Consider the following 12,158-nt stretch of genomic DNA (forward strand, 5'->3'; position numbering starts at 1 on the left):
TGCATAGCCTCTACCGAGAACTTACTATGTGCCAAGAACTTGCTCTAAGAATGTAACTGTGAACTCATTTCATAACAACCTGTGAGGCAGGTACTGTTGTTATACCCATTTTAGAGAGAGAAAATGGAGGCACAGAGAAGCTAAGTAAGTTGCCACCAGGCTTCCCACTGGTAAGTAGCAGAACCAAGATTCAAACCTAGGCTGAACAGAAGCACAAAACGGACACGTCACCCGGCCGGGCAGTCAGGACTGGCTTCCCGGAGGAGGTGGCACACCGACTGAAGCAGGAACAGAGGAGATTTCTGGGCTATAACATATGACAGGTTGTTCAGGAGGAGGGACAGGCCTGAGCATGCTCGGGGAATGGAGGGCTGACCCCTGGCCGCAGCCTGGTGAGTGACTGGAGCAGGAGACGGCGCCCAGCGACGGGCCAGCACCAGGTCTGGGCCCCCCCGGAGCTTAGACCTCACCCCAAGGCCGGCCGGCCTTCCCCTGCCCGTCATGCCCCAGTGGCAGCAGAGGGCAGTGGGGTCAGGAGTCGGCGCCAGGCCAAGGCACTCCCTGGGCCGAGACGCTGCGCAGGCGTGGGCGGGGAGGGTGCTGCTGGCTTACATCCTGCGGGTGGGGGAAACCCAGGAAGTGCAGGCCGGGCACTAATCAAATCTCAGGCTGATAATAAACAGCCTGGGCGCTGAGCGGCGGCAGGCAGAGGCGCGGTCCGGCGGCCGGAGGAGCGTGTGAGCGGCTGGGAGACAGGTGAGTGGTGCAGGGACGGCTTGGCCTGGGGCACTTCGTGGGGCTCCGTGGGCTTGGTGGGCACGGCACCCACAGCAGGTGAGCCGGCTCTGGCAGCGCCCCGCACCCTGAGCCTGGAGGCTTTGGGGGTCTGTGCCTGGCGTTGCCCGAGAGCTGTGAGGTGGAGGGTCAGGAGCCCCCTGTGACCCCCACCCCACGCTGGCCCGGGACAGCATCAGGGTGATGGGGACATTTTAAATACTCCATGCGAAGGGGACAGTGATGCCCAAGCAGAGGAGTCGCGCCCTCCTGCAGCACCGTCACCACTCAGCGCCGGCCGACCTCTCCGCCGCCTCCCCTGGTCCCACGGCACCGCCTTCAAGCACATGCTCCTGGATTTGCAGGTTCCTCAGGGTCTGTCTCTTCAAACAAAAACTCTTTAAAAAAACAAAGCCCCAAAACCGAGCCATCCTTCGAACCATGACCACTTCTGAAAAGAATGGTTCCTTCGTCACCAAATCGCCGACGTTCACGTTCCCGACCGCCCTAGCCATGTCTTTTCCAGCTGATTTGTTCAAATTAGGGTCCAAGCTCAACCCACTTGCACATGTTGTTGTAGGTTTTAGTCTAGAAAGTTCCCTCTGTCTCACGGTTTGTTTCCTGGCTCTTCATTTCTTGAGGAAACTGGGTGGTTTATCCTGCAGGGTTTCCACCGGGGCAGGTTTAAAGGTTTGTCCGCCCCTGCGGCTCCAGCCCACCCCGTGCGGAGGGGCCACAGGCCGGTCTGAGGGGTCCAGCCCTGGGGGGCACCGCCTGGGTCTGACCTGCCCCTGCGGCCTGCCCCCGACCTCCGGCAGGGAGGGCCCGGCAGGCTCGGACCCACATCAGGAAGCTGCTCCGTGGGGCAGAACCAGCCCTGGACGGGGTCCTGCTTGTCACAAACTTGCTCTGTGACCGGAATGCCCCCGAACCTCCCTGGCTCCGCCCTCAGCTGTGGAATGAAGAGGGGCCCTGTGCCCCCAGATGGCCCTCACAGACAGACGCCCCCTGAAGGGCGGCAGCTCAGACAAACGCCCTGTAACCCGTGTTCCTCACTGCTTGCGGCGCACCTGGTACCGGCCCAGCCCGCCAGCACCACGGAGGCCCGTGGTCGCCTGCCCCGCTCTCGGGGGTCAGAGGCGGGAGGCCGCGGGTGGCGGGCCGCAGATGGGCACGCAGGAGGCGCCGTCCTTCCTCCCCCGATGGCCACGGAGCTTCTTCCTCAGGCCTCAGTCCGCCCAGCAAGGGTCAGTCCTGGGTCAGCCGACCTCTCGGGAGGCCGGTGATCACGCCGGGCTTTGACGGAGGTCTGGGTGGTGCTGGGTGGGGGCCGGGGTGGGGGCCGGGGTGGCACTCCTCCGGCCACCTGGGTGTCAGCCATCTGGCCAACAGGCACAGTGTCCCCGCCGGACCCGTGGCTTCCAGACCATGAGCAGCTTTGAGGCCCTCGGAGGCGCCGGTGCTGGCTAAGCCGCTGTCTCCCCGGGGACCGGCGTGGTGCCTCTCTCCCTCTCCCTCCCCAAACAAGGGGAAGGCTGGGTGTCTTTCTTTTTTAATGTTGTTTGATTCTCTTGTTTTTTCAATTTGCTGGTTGAATAGACGGTCACATGCTGGAAGACCAGAAACGATGAAAAGGTGTATAATAGTCTTCCCTCTGTGATCCAGCCGCCCAGCTCTGGCTTCCCCACAAGAAACAGCGAGATGGGTACATAATTTACATGCCTAAGTTCGCTTGTTTAAAGTGTACAATTCATTTTTTAAAGAATATAATCATCATTATATCTAATTTAAGAATATTTTCATCATCCTAAAAAGAAACCTTGTCACTCCTCATGTCTTTCCACCCTAGGCTACCACTAATCTACTTTTTATCTCTAAATATTCACCTACTTCAAACAGGTTATAAAAATGAAGTGTGGTGTTTTGTGACTGGCTACTTAGCATACTGTCTTTGAGATTTATCCCTGTTGTATGTGTAGCAGCACTTCATTTCTTTTTGTGGCCAAATAGTATTCCATTTCATGGACATACACCCTTGTTAAAGCCCTCACCCGATATATGTTTTCATTGATTTTAGGGGGAGAGAGAGAGGGAGAGAGATCTCAGTTGCCTTTCCTACAGGCTGGACTGCGAATTGAACCCACAACCTTTTGGTGTATGGGGTGATGCTCCGACCACCTGAGCCCCCAGCCAGGGCTGGACAGACCACGTTTTATGGATCCATGCGTCATGGGAGGACAGCTGGGCTGTTCCCCTTTCCCGTGGTTGTGAGTCCTGCTGCTGTAAACACTCGTGTAACGTGCGGGGCACGTGTTTTCCCTTCTCTTGGGAGTGGAGTTGTTGGGTCACAGGGCAAGCCTGGTTTACGTTCTGAGGAATCGCCGCCCTGCTTTCCAAAGCGGCTCCACTGTGTCACGTCTCACGTGATGCGTGAGGTCCCGCCTTCTCAGTCCTCGCCAGGCCTCGGCATGGTCCTTTTCCGTTACAGCCAGCCCGTGGGTGTTTCCGTGGGTTTTAATTAGTGTTTCCCTGATGAAAACAGTGCTGAGCATCTTTTCATGAGCTTTCTAGCCATTCACATGTCTTTTTGGGAAAAAATGTTTATTTAGCTCCTTCATCCATTTTTAAATTGGGTCATTTTGCTACCAGACACCAGGGGTTCCCCCTTGGCTCTATGAGAAAGGAGACCTGCTGTCCCTAGGCGGTTTCATTGACTCACAGCCACTCCAGGAGGCGGGTTCACACCCACGCTCTGCCTGTGGGGCAGGAGGCTCAGCCATGGCTCACTGCACTGCACGTTGATGTCTTCTTTGCAGTTGGTGACACTCATCAGGTTGGGTTCCTGTCAAGCTTCGGTTCACAGCTGGTCTGCAAACTACTGCATGTTAACATTCAGCAAGAATAGCGTTTAGTGAGAATGGCCCAGACCTCGAGGCCCTAGTCTATCTAACAGTCCCCCTGAGACTTTACATCCTCACTCTTGCGGGAATGGGACGAGGGTCACACTTCTGTTTTTCGTTTTTCAGTGAAGGCTAGTATTTTATTTTATTTTTTAAAATCTGTATTGTTGAGAATATTACAGATGTCCCCCTTCTTTCACCCCCATTTCCCCCTCCACCCAGTTTCCCCCACCCCAGGCCTTCACCATCCTATTGTCTGTGTCCATAGGCAATGCATAGATGCATATAAGACCTTTGGTTAATCTCTTCCCACCCCCTCTCCCTCCTTGCTCTGAGATTCGTCAGTCTGTTCCATGCCTCTGATTCTATTTTATTTATCAGTTTATTTTGTTTATTAGATTCCTTGTTCATTCATTTTGATTTTTTAGATTCAATGGTTGATAGATATATATTTATTGCCATTTTATGGTTCATATTTTTCATCTTTTTCTTCTCCTTCTCCTTCTTCTTCCTAACTGCTTTTCTCTTGCTGCTTTTAAGATTCTCTCTTTGTCTTTAACCCTTGGCATTTTAATTATGATGTGTCTTGGTGTGGTCCTCTTTGGATTCCTCTTGTTTGGGGTTCTGTGCGCTTCCTGAACTTGTAAGTCTATTTCTTTCACCAGGTAGGGGAAGTTTTCTGTCATTATTTCTTCAAATAGGTTTTCAGTATCTTGCTCTCTCTTCTCCTTCTGGCATGCCCATAATGCGAATGTTGGTATGCTTGAAGTTGTCCCAGAGGCTCTTTACACTATGTTTATATTTTTGGATTTTTCTTTCTTTTTGCTCTTCTGATTGGGTGTTTTTTGCTTCCTCATATTCCAAATAGTGGATTTGATTCTCAGAATCCTCTACTCTATTGTTGAATCCCTGTAAATTATTCTTTTTTAAGTTAGCGTATACTTAATTTCTGACAGGTCTGTTTTCAGGTCTTTGACATTCTCACTAAGGTTCTTGAAATTCTCACCAAGATCCTTGAAATTCTCATTAAGTCCCTTAAAGCTCTCATTAAGATTGTTGAGCATCCTTATAACCATTGTTTTGAACTCTGTATCTAGTAGTTTGTTGGCTTCCATTTCATTTAATTCTTTTTCTGGAGGTTTCTTCTGTTCTTTCATTTGTGACATGTTTCTTTGTCTCCACATCTTGGCTGCTTCCCTGTGCTTGTCTCTATCCATTAGATAGAGCAGGTATGTCTTTTGGAATTAGTAGAGTGGCCTTGTGTGTATGGGATGGGTGCACAGTCTTGTTGTAGTTGAGCCTTGATTGCTGTTGGCCTCGCTGGGAGGAGTTGACCACCAGGCCAACTGGCTGTGAGGACCAGCTGTAATTACAATGGGAGAGCTGCTGTGCAGGAGACACCCCTATGGGGCAGGACTTGTTCAGTGGGGCTTTGGTGCTCACTGAGTCTGCCCCCTGAGTGTGTCACTTGTGGATGTGTAGAGTTGTAATCTGGCGTGGTCTGAAGCTGTCCCCTGGGTGCACTGGCTCTGGGGCCTCCACAGAGGTGCAAAGTCAGCCACTGCCTGGGGCCACCCGGCAGGAGCTACAGAGAAAACTGCAGATGGCTGCTACTTGTGATAGGCTTAAAAGTGCCCAGGTGAGGCCAAGCTGCCTTGGGCCTCTTACTGATATGTATGGGGCATGCTGAGTCCAGCTGCTTGAGATATTTTATGAAAGTTTGAAGCCTGAGCCAGGACAGGCCACTCATATGGAAAAGCTGCTGCAAACAGGTTGGGTGGGGCTGCACATTGGATGGGGCAGGGTCTCAGGGAATCACTAGGGCAGAGCAAACAGTGTGAGCCAGGCTGGTGGAAACTCAGAGATGATTCCCAGTCAGCTCTGTGATGGGGAGGTCTCAGCACAGGAACAATGACCTCTGTTTGGAAGAAAGCCACCCCTAAGTTCTTGCTGTGATGCCAGACAATCCAATTCCTCCCCCTATGTCCCTGGATCCCCCCAAGCCGTTGCCTCAGTACTGGAGCTGAGAGGGAGCGAGTCCATGTAAGCTTGTGTGCTGGCCCTTTAAGAGGAACTGCCTGGGTTTTCAGCAGCCTCGACGTCACTCAGCCACGATCTCCACTGGGTTTTACACCCTGAAGTTATGGGGCTTCTTTTCCCAGCTCTGGAACCCTGGGCTGGGGGTCTTGTGTGTGTCTGGGACCCCTTGCTCCTCATGGGCGATCTCTGCAGCCAAGATATCCCTCCCAATTAAAAACATGCCACTCGTGAGTGTCAGACCAGCGCGTTCCACGCCTCTGCCCCTCCTACCAGTCTCAATGTGCTTCCTTCTTTACTTCTCTAGTTGTAGGACTTCCATTCAGCCAGAGTTCAGGCGGTTCTGAATGGCGGTTGTTCTGTATTTTAGCTGTAATTTTGATGTGGTTGTGGGAGACGGCGAGTACAGGCATTTACCTACACCACCATCTTGGTTCTCCTTTGAGGGTCACACTTCTGTAACCGCTTCCGCTGAACTTGAAGTATGTCTTTGAGTTAGAGGAGTGAGATTCTCTGGCTGCCTGACTTCTGGGAGTCTTGGGGTCCCCTAGGTTCTGGGGCTCCTGAGAACAGGAGTGCGCAGAGAGCACGACTCTGACAGGAGCCACGAGCCCTAAGAGGGGAGGCAGAAGCAGGGAAAAATCAAGGCGACCGAGACCCTGCCCTCAGAACGCTCCCTGGTGGGGCCTCTGAGCCAGGCGGCCAGAGTGACGGCCTCCTGAGGACCGCGATGCCAGCCGGGGCGGAAGGAGGAGCTGTCCTATCTGAGCCTCTTCCCATGTGACCAGGACACCAGCCCTGGTTTCTGCTCAGGACTCAGCGGGCTTCTCGGTCTTTCGCGCTCCAGGCCTTTGGAGGACAGCGGGGTCTGGGCAGGCAGTGGCTCTGCAGAAAGGGGGGCCGTGGATGAAGCACAGCAGTCCGGGGGGGGGGGGGTACCAGCTGGGACAGTGCTGCACAGTAGCCAGCCAGTGTCCCGAGGTTCCTCAGGCACAGTGACGCCTCCGTGTGGCGAGCAGAGAGCTGCACCTCGTATGGCACATCGGCCTCGGGGAGGGCAGCTTGGGAGGCGGTCCTGACCCGGCCCTTCGCATCTGCTCTCCTGGGACAGCGCCCCACGGAGAAGGCCTGTGACGGCAGGAGCACCCCCGGAGCACAAGCTGCGTGTGTGTGAGCGTGTGAGCATGTGTGAGTATGTGAGTGTGTGTGTGTGAGTGTGTGTGAGTGTGTGTGTGAGCGTGTGAGCATGTGTGAGTGTGTGTGTGTGAGTGTGTGTGTGAGTGTGTGAGCATGTGTGAGTATGTGAGTGTGTGTGTGAGTGTGTGTGTGAGTGTGTGAGCATGTGTGAGTATGTGAGTGTGTGTGTGAGTGTGTGTGTGTGTGAGCGTGTGAGCGTGTGAGTATGTGAGTGTGAGTGTGTGAGTGTGTGTGTGTGAGTGTGTGTGAGCGTGTGAGCATATGTGTGTGTATGTGTGTGTGAGCGTGTGAGCATGTGTGAGTATGTGAGTGTGTGTGTGTGAGTGTGTGAGCGTGTGAGCATATGTGTGTGTATGTGTGTGTGAGCGTGTGAGTGTGTGAGTGTGTGTGAGTGTGAGTGTGTGTGTGAGCGTGTGAGTATGTGAGTGTGTGAGTGTGTGTGTGAGCGTGTGAGCGTGTGAGTATGTGAGTGTGAGCATGTGTGTGTGTGAGTGTGTGTGTGAGTGTGTGAGTGTGTGTGTTAGTGCGAGTGTGCAAGTGTGCAAGGGTGTGTGTGAACACGCGTACACTTACACATAGGAGGAGGGTGAGGCCAAACAGGGGAGGCCACGCTGTCCAGGCCCCCGGCACTGGCCCTCTGTGACAGACGCCCTGCTGGACACCAGCCCAGCTAGCCCGCGGCACACGGCAGCTCAGACCCTGCAGCCCTTCGGAAAGCCGGGGCGCGGAGGAAGCACCACTCACACGTCCCCTCTTTGTCCCCCACCCACTGCCCCGTGGGCACTGGGACGAGGCTTGCGCTGAGCAGGTCCCCGAGTCTCTACCACCCACAGGCTCCCTCCTCCACCGACGCTCCCCCACCCCTTGTTCCCAGATTGGAAACATGGGGGGCTCCAGACTGCCCGTGAGGACAGGACATGGCTAGGGCGCGGGTTGTGACGGAACAGGAGGGGAGGGGGAGGGGAGTCAGTGATGCCCGAGGGCTGCTCACCGGTGTGCCTGGTTTCACAGCGGCCCCCCTGCCACCGCCCAGACCCCCCAGAGGAAGGGCCTGGGGTGTGGCCTCCTCGCCCTGCCTCCCTGCAGCTCCCACCTCCGTGCAGCGTGCAGCGTCTGCTCCTGCACCCTGCAGGCGCCCCTACGGGTCCAACCGTGACCTCCTGGCTCCTAGGTCGGCACTCAGCAGTGCTTCTTTCTTCTTTATGTAAAAGCACCTACACATGCATAGGCTGGGACTTTCCCCCTTCTTGTAGAAGGGAGGGAGGGAGGGAGGGAGGGCGGGGGAGGGAGGGGGGAGGGAGGGAGGGAGGGAGGGGGGAGGGAGGGAGGGAGGGAGGGAGGGAGGGAGGGAAGGAGGGAGGGAGGGAGGGAGGGAGGGAGGGAGGGAGGGAGGGAGGGGGGAGCGTATGAACCAAGCTGTTATAACAATACCTTGTTTTGTTTTTGCTTTCTTTCTATTACTATATCTTAGAGTTCTTTCCATAGTAATATATAAAGAGCCTTCTTATTCCTTTTTTTTAAAAAATCTTCACCTGATGGTATGTTTTTTATTGATTTTTAAAAAGAGAGGAAGGGGCAGAGAGAGAGAGAAAGAAACATTGACCGGTTGCCTCCTGTGCGTGCCCTGACTGGGGATCGAACCCAGAACCTAGCCCTGCGCTCTGACCTGGAACGGCACCTGCGGCCGCTGGGGGTGCAGGTCAATGCTGCGGCCCTGCGCCCCTGCCTTCCCCTTCTGCAGGGCCTCACCTCCTCGTGGCACCCAGTGCGGCCTCACCTCCTCATCCCGCACCGCCCTTGCCGGCCCGCGGCTCGTCCCAGCTTCCGCTTTACAAAGGTCTCTGCACCGACTGCATCCTGTGCGCTTTGGGGTAAATCCCAGAGTTGGGTCGCCGTGTCCCGGGGCACAGCAGTCATGGTGACGGACGTTCCTGAGGCTGCCCTCCCCTCCCGCATGGCCAGCGGCAGTGCCTGCGCTGGTGGCCTTGCCAGTGGGTGTGCTTAAGCTTCCGTTTGCTTAGCCCAGTGGCCGGCAAACTCGTCAGTCCACAGAGCCAAATACCAACAGCACCACGATGGAAATTTCTTTGGAGAGCCAAATTTTTTAAACTTAAACTTCTTCTAACGCCACTTCTTCAACATAGACTCGCCCAGGCCGTGGTATTTTGTGGAAGAGCCACACTCAAGGGCCAAAGAGCCGCGTGTGGCTCGCGAGCCGCAGTTTGCGGACCACGGGCTTAGTCCTCTCCCAGGGGAAGACAGTGTCAGTGTCGTTTGAACTTGCCCATCTCTAGACCAGGCATCTTTTTTTTTTTTAATATATTTTATTGAGTTTTTACAGAGAGGAAGAGAGAGGGATAGAGAGTTAGAAACATCGATCAGCTGCCTCTTGCACACCCCCTACTGGGGATGTGCCCGCAACCAAGGTACATGCCCTTGACCAGAATCGAACCCGGGACCCTTCAGTCCGCAGGCCGACGCTCTATCCACTGAGCCAAACCGGTTTCGGCTAGACCAGGCATCTTCATGCTGTTTTTCAGAGCACAGGGCTAGGTTCTGGGTTCGATTCCCAGTTGGGGCACGCACAGGAGGAATTGTCTCTTCAATGCCTTTGCCCAGTGTTCTGTCGGTGGCTGATCTTTTCCTTTGTCGGTGTTTAGCTATGAGTTACAAGTGTTTTGTTCCCATTTTCATTTCTCTGGGCTTTCTTTATTTATTTTTTTTATTTTTTTTTTCAATTTTTTTATTAAGGTATTATATGTGTACATATCTTACCATTGCCCTCCCCACACCCCCCTCCCATATATGCCCCCACCCCCCAGAGTTTTGCATCCATTGGTTATGCTTATATGCATGCATACAAGTCCTTTGATCTCTTATCTCCCCCACCTCTCCCTAACCTTCCCCTTGTAATTTGACAGTCTGTTTGATGCTTTACTGTCTCTGTATCTATCTTTTTGTTCAAGATTATAATGTTCTTTATTATCCATAAATGAGTGAGATCATGTGGTATTTTTCTTTCATTGACTGACTTATTTCACTTAACATAATGTTCTCCAATTCCTCCCAGGTTGCTGCAAATGATGAGAATTCCTTCTTTTTTATGGCAGCATAGTATTCCATTGTGTAGATGTACCACAGTTTTCTGATCCAGTCATCTGCTGACGGGCACCTAGGCTGTTTCCAAATCTTAGCTATGGTGAATTGTGCTGCTATGAACATAGGGGTGCATATATCCTTTCTAATTGGTGTTTCTAGTTTCTTCGGATATATTCCCAGGAGTGGGATTACTGGGTCAAATGGGAGTTCCATTTTCAGTTTTTTTGAGGAAACTCCATACTGTTCTCCACAGTGGCTGCACCAGTCTGCATTCCCACCAGCAGTGCACGAGGGTTCCTTTTTCTCCGCATCCTCGCCAACACTTGTCGTTTGTTGATTTGTTGATGATAGCCATTCTGACAGGTGTGAGATGGTACCGCATTGTTGTTTTGATTTGCATCTCTCGGATAATTAGTGACGTTGAGCATGTTTTCATGTGTCTCTTGGCCTTCCTTCTGTCTTCTTTTGAAAAGATTCTATTTAGGTCTGTTGCCCATTTTTTTATTGGATCATTTATCTTCCTTTTATTAAGTTGTATAAGCTGCCTGTAGATGTTGGAGATTAAACCTTTATCAGTGATGCCATTTACAAATATGTTCTCCCATGCAGTGGGCCTTCTTGTTGTTTTGTTGATGGTTTCTTTTGCTGTGAAAAAGCTTTTTATTTTGATGTAGTCCCATTTGTTAATTTTCTCTTTAGCTTCCATTGCCCTAGGGGCAGTGTCAGTGAAGAATTTCTTTTGGCATATGTCTGACATTTTGCTGCCTGTGGATTGCTCTAGTATTTTTATGGTTTCCCGTCTTATGTTTAAGTCCTGTATCCATTTTGAGTTTATTTTTGTGTATGGCGTAAGTTGGTGATCAAGCTTCATTTTTTTGCATGTATCTGTCCAATTTTCCCAACACCATTTATTGAAGAGACTGTCTTTATTCCATTGTATGTTCATGCCTCCTTTGTCAAATATTAATTGAGCATAGTGGTTTGGGTCAATATCTGGATTCTCTATTCTATTCCATTGATCTATATGTCTGTTCTTGTGCCAGTACCATGCTGTTTTGAGAACAGTGGCTTTGTAATACAGCTTGAAATCTGGTATTGAGATCCCTCCTACTTTATTCTTCTTTCTCAGGATTGCTGTGGCTATTCGGGGTCTTTTTTTATTCCAGATGAATTTTTGGAGAGTTCTTTCAAGGTCTGTGAAATATGCCGTTGGTATTTTAATGGGGAGTGCATTGAATCTATAGATTGCTTTGGGTAGTATGGACATTTTAATGATGTTGATTCTACCAATCCATGAACATGGTATGTTCTTCCATCTGTTTACGTCTTCCTCTATCTCTTTTTTCAGTGTCCTGTAGTTTTCCGTGTATAGGTCTTTTACCTCCTTAGTTAAGTTTATTCCTAGGTATCTTAATTTTTTTGGTGCGATGGTAAATGGGATTGCCTTTTTAGTCTCTCTGTCTGTAAGTTCACTATTGGTGTATAGAAAGGCCATAGATTTCTTGGCGTTAATTTTGTATCCTGCTACATTGCCGAATTCATTTATTAAGTCTATTAGTTTTTTGACGGAGTCTTTCGGATTTTTTATGTACAATATCATGTCGTCTGCAAATAAAGACAGCTTTACTTGTTCTTTTCCAATTTGGATGCCTTTTATTTCTTCTTCTTGTCTAATTGCAATGGCTAATACTTCCAGTACTATGTCAAACAGGAGTGGTGAGAGTGGGCATCCCTGTCTTGTTCCTGTTCTTAGGGGAAATGTTTTTAGTTTTTGTCCATTGAGTATGATGTTTGCTGTGGGTTTATCATATATAGCTTTTATTATGTTGAGGTATGAGCCATCTATTCCCACCTTGTTGAGAGTTTTTATCAAGAAAGGGTGTTGGATTTTGTCAAATGCTTTTTCTGCATCAATTGATATGACTATGTGATTTTTATCTTTCAATTTGTTTATGTGATGTATCACGTTTATTGATTTGCGGATATTGTACCATCCTTGCATTCCTGGGATAAATCCTACTTGGTCATGGTGTATGATCTTTCTGATGTACTGCTGGAGCCGATTTGCTAGAATTTTGTTGAGGATTTTGGCATCTATGTTCATGAGGGATATTGGTCTGTAATTCTCTTTCATTGTGTTGTCTTTATCTG

General features: G+C 51.0%; 1 protein-coding gene across 1 annotated transcript in view; it reads left to right on the forward strand.

The window, feature by feature from the left end:
• Nucleotides 1-682: 682 nt before the first annotated feature.
• Nucleotides 683-12,158, forward strand: part of TNFRSF13B (TNF receptor superfamily member 13B) — a 68,027-nt gene continuing 56,551 nt past the window's right edge. Inside the window, exon 1 of the mRNA XM_079797398.1 lies at nucleotides 683-756. The gene's annotated coding sequence lies outside the window, so the exon portion shown is untranslated. The remainder of the gene's footprint in view (nucleotides 757-12,158) is intronic.

This window comes from Cnephaeus nilssonii, assembly GCF_951640355.1.
Source record: "Cnephaeus nilssonii genome assembly, chromosome: 19".
In the NCBI taxonomy this organism is placed as follows: domain Eukaryota; kingdom Metazoa; phylum Chordata; class Mammalia; order Chiroptera; family Vespertilionidae; genus Cnephaeus; species Cnephaeus nilssonii.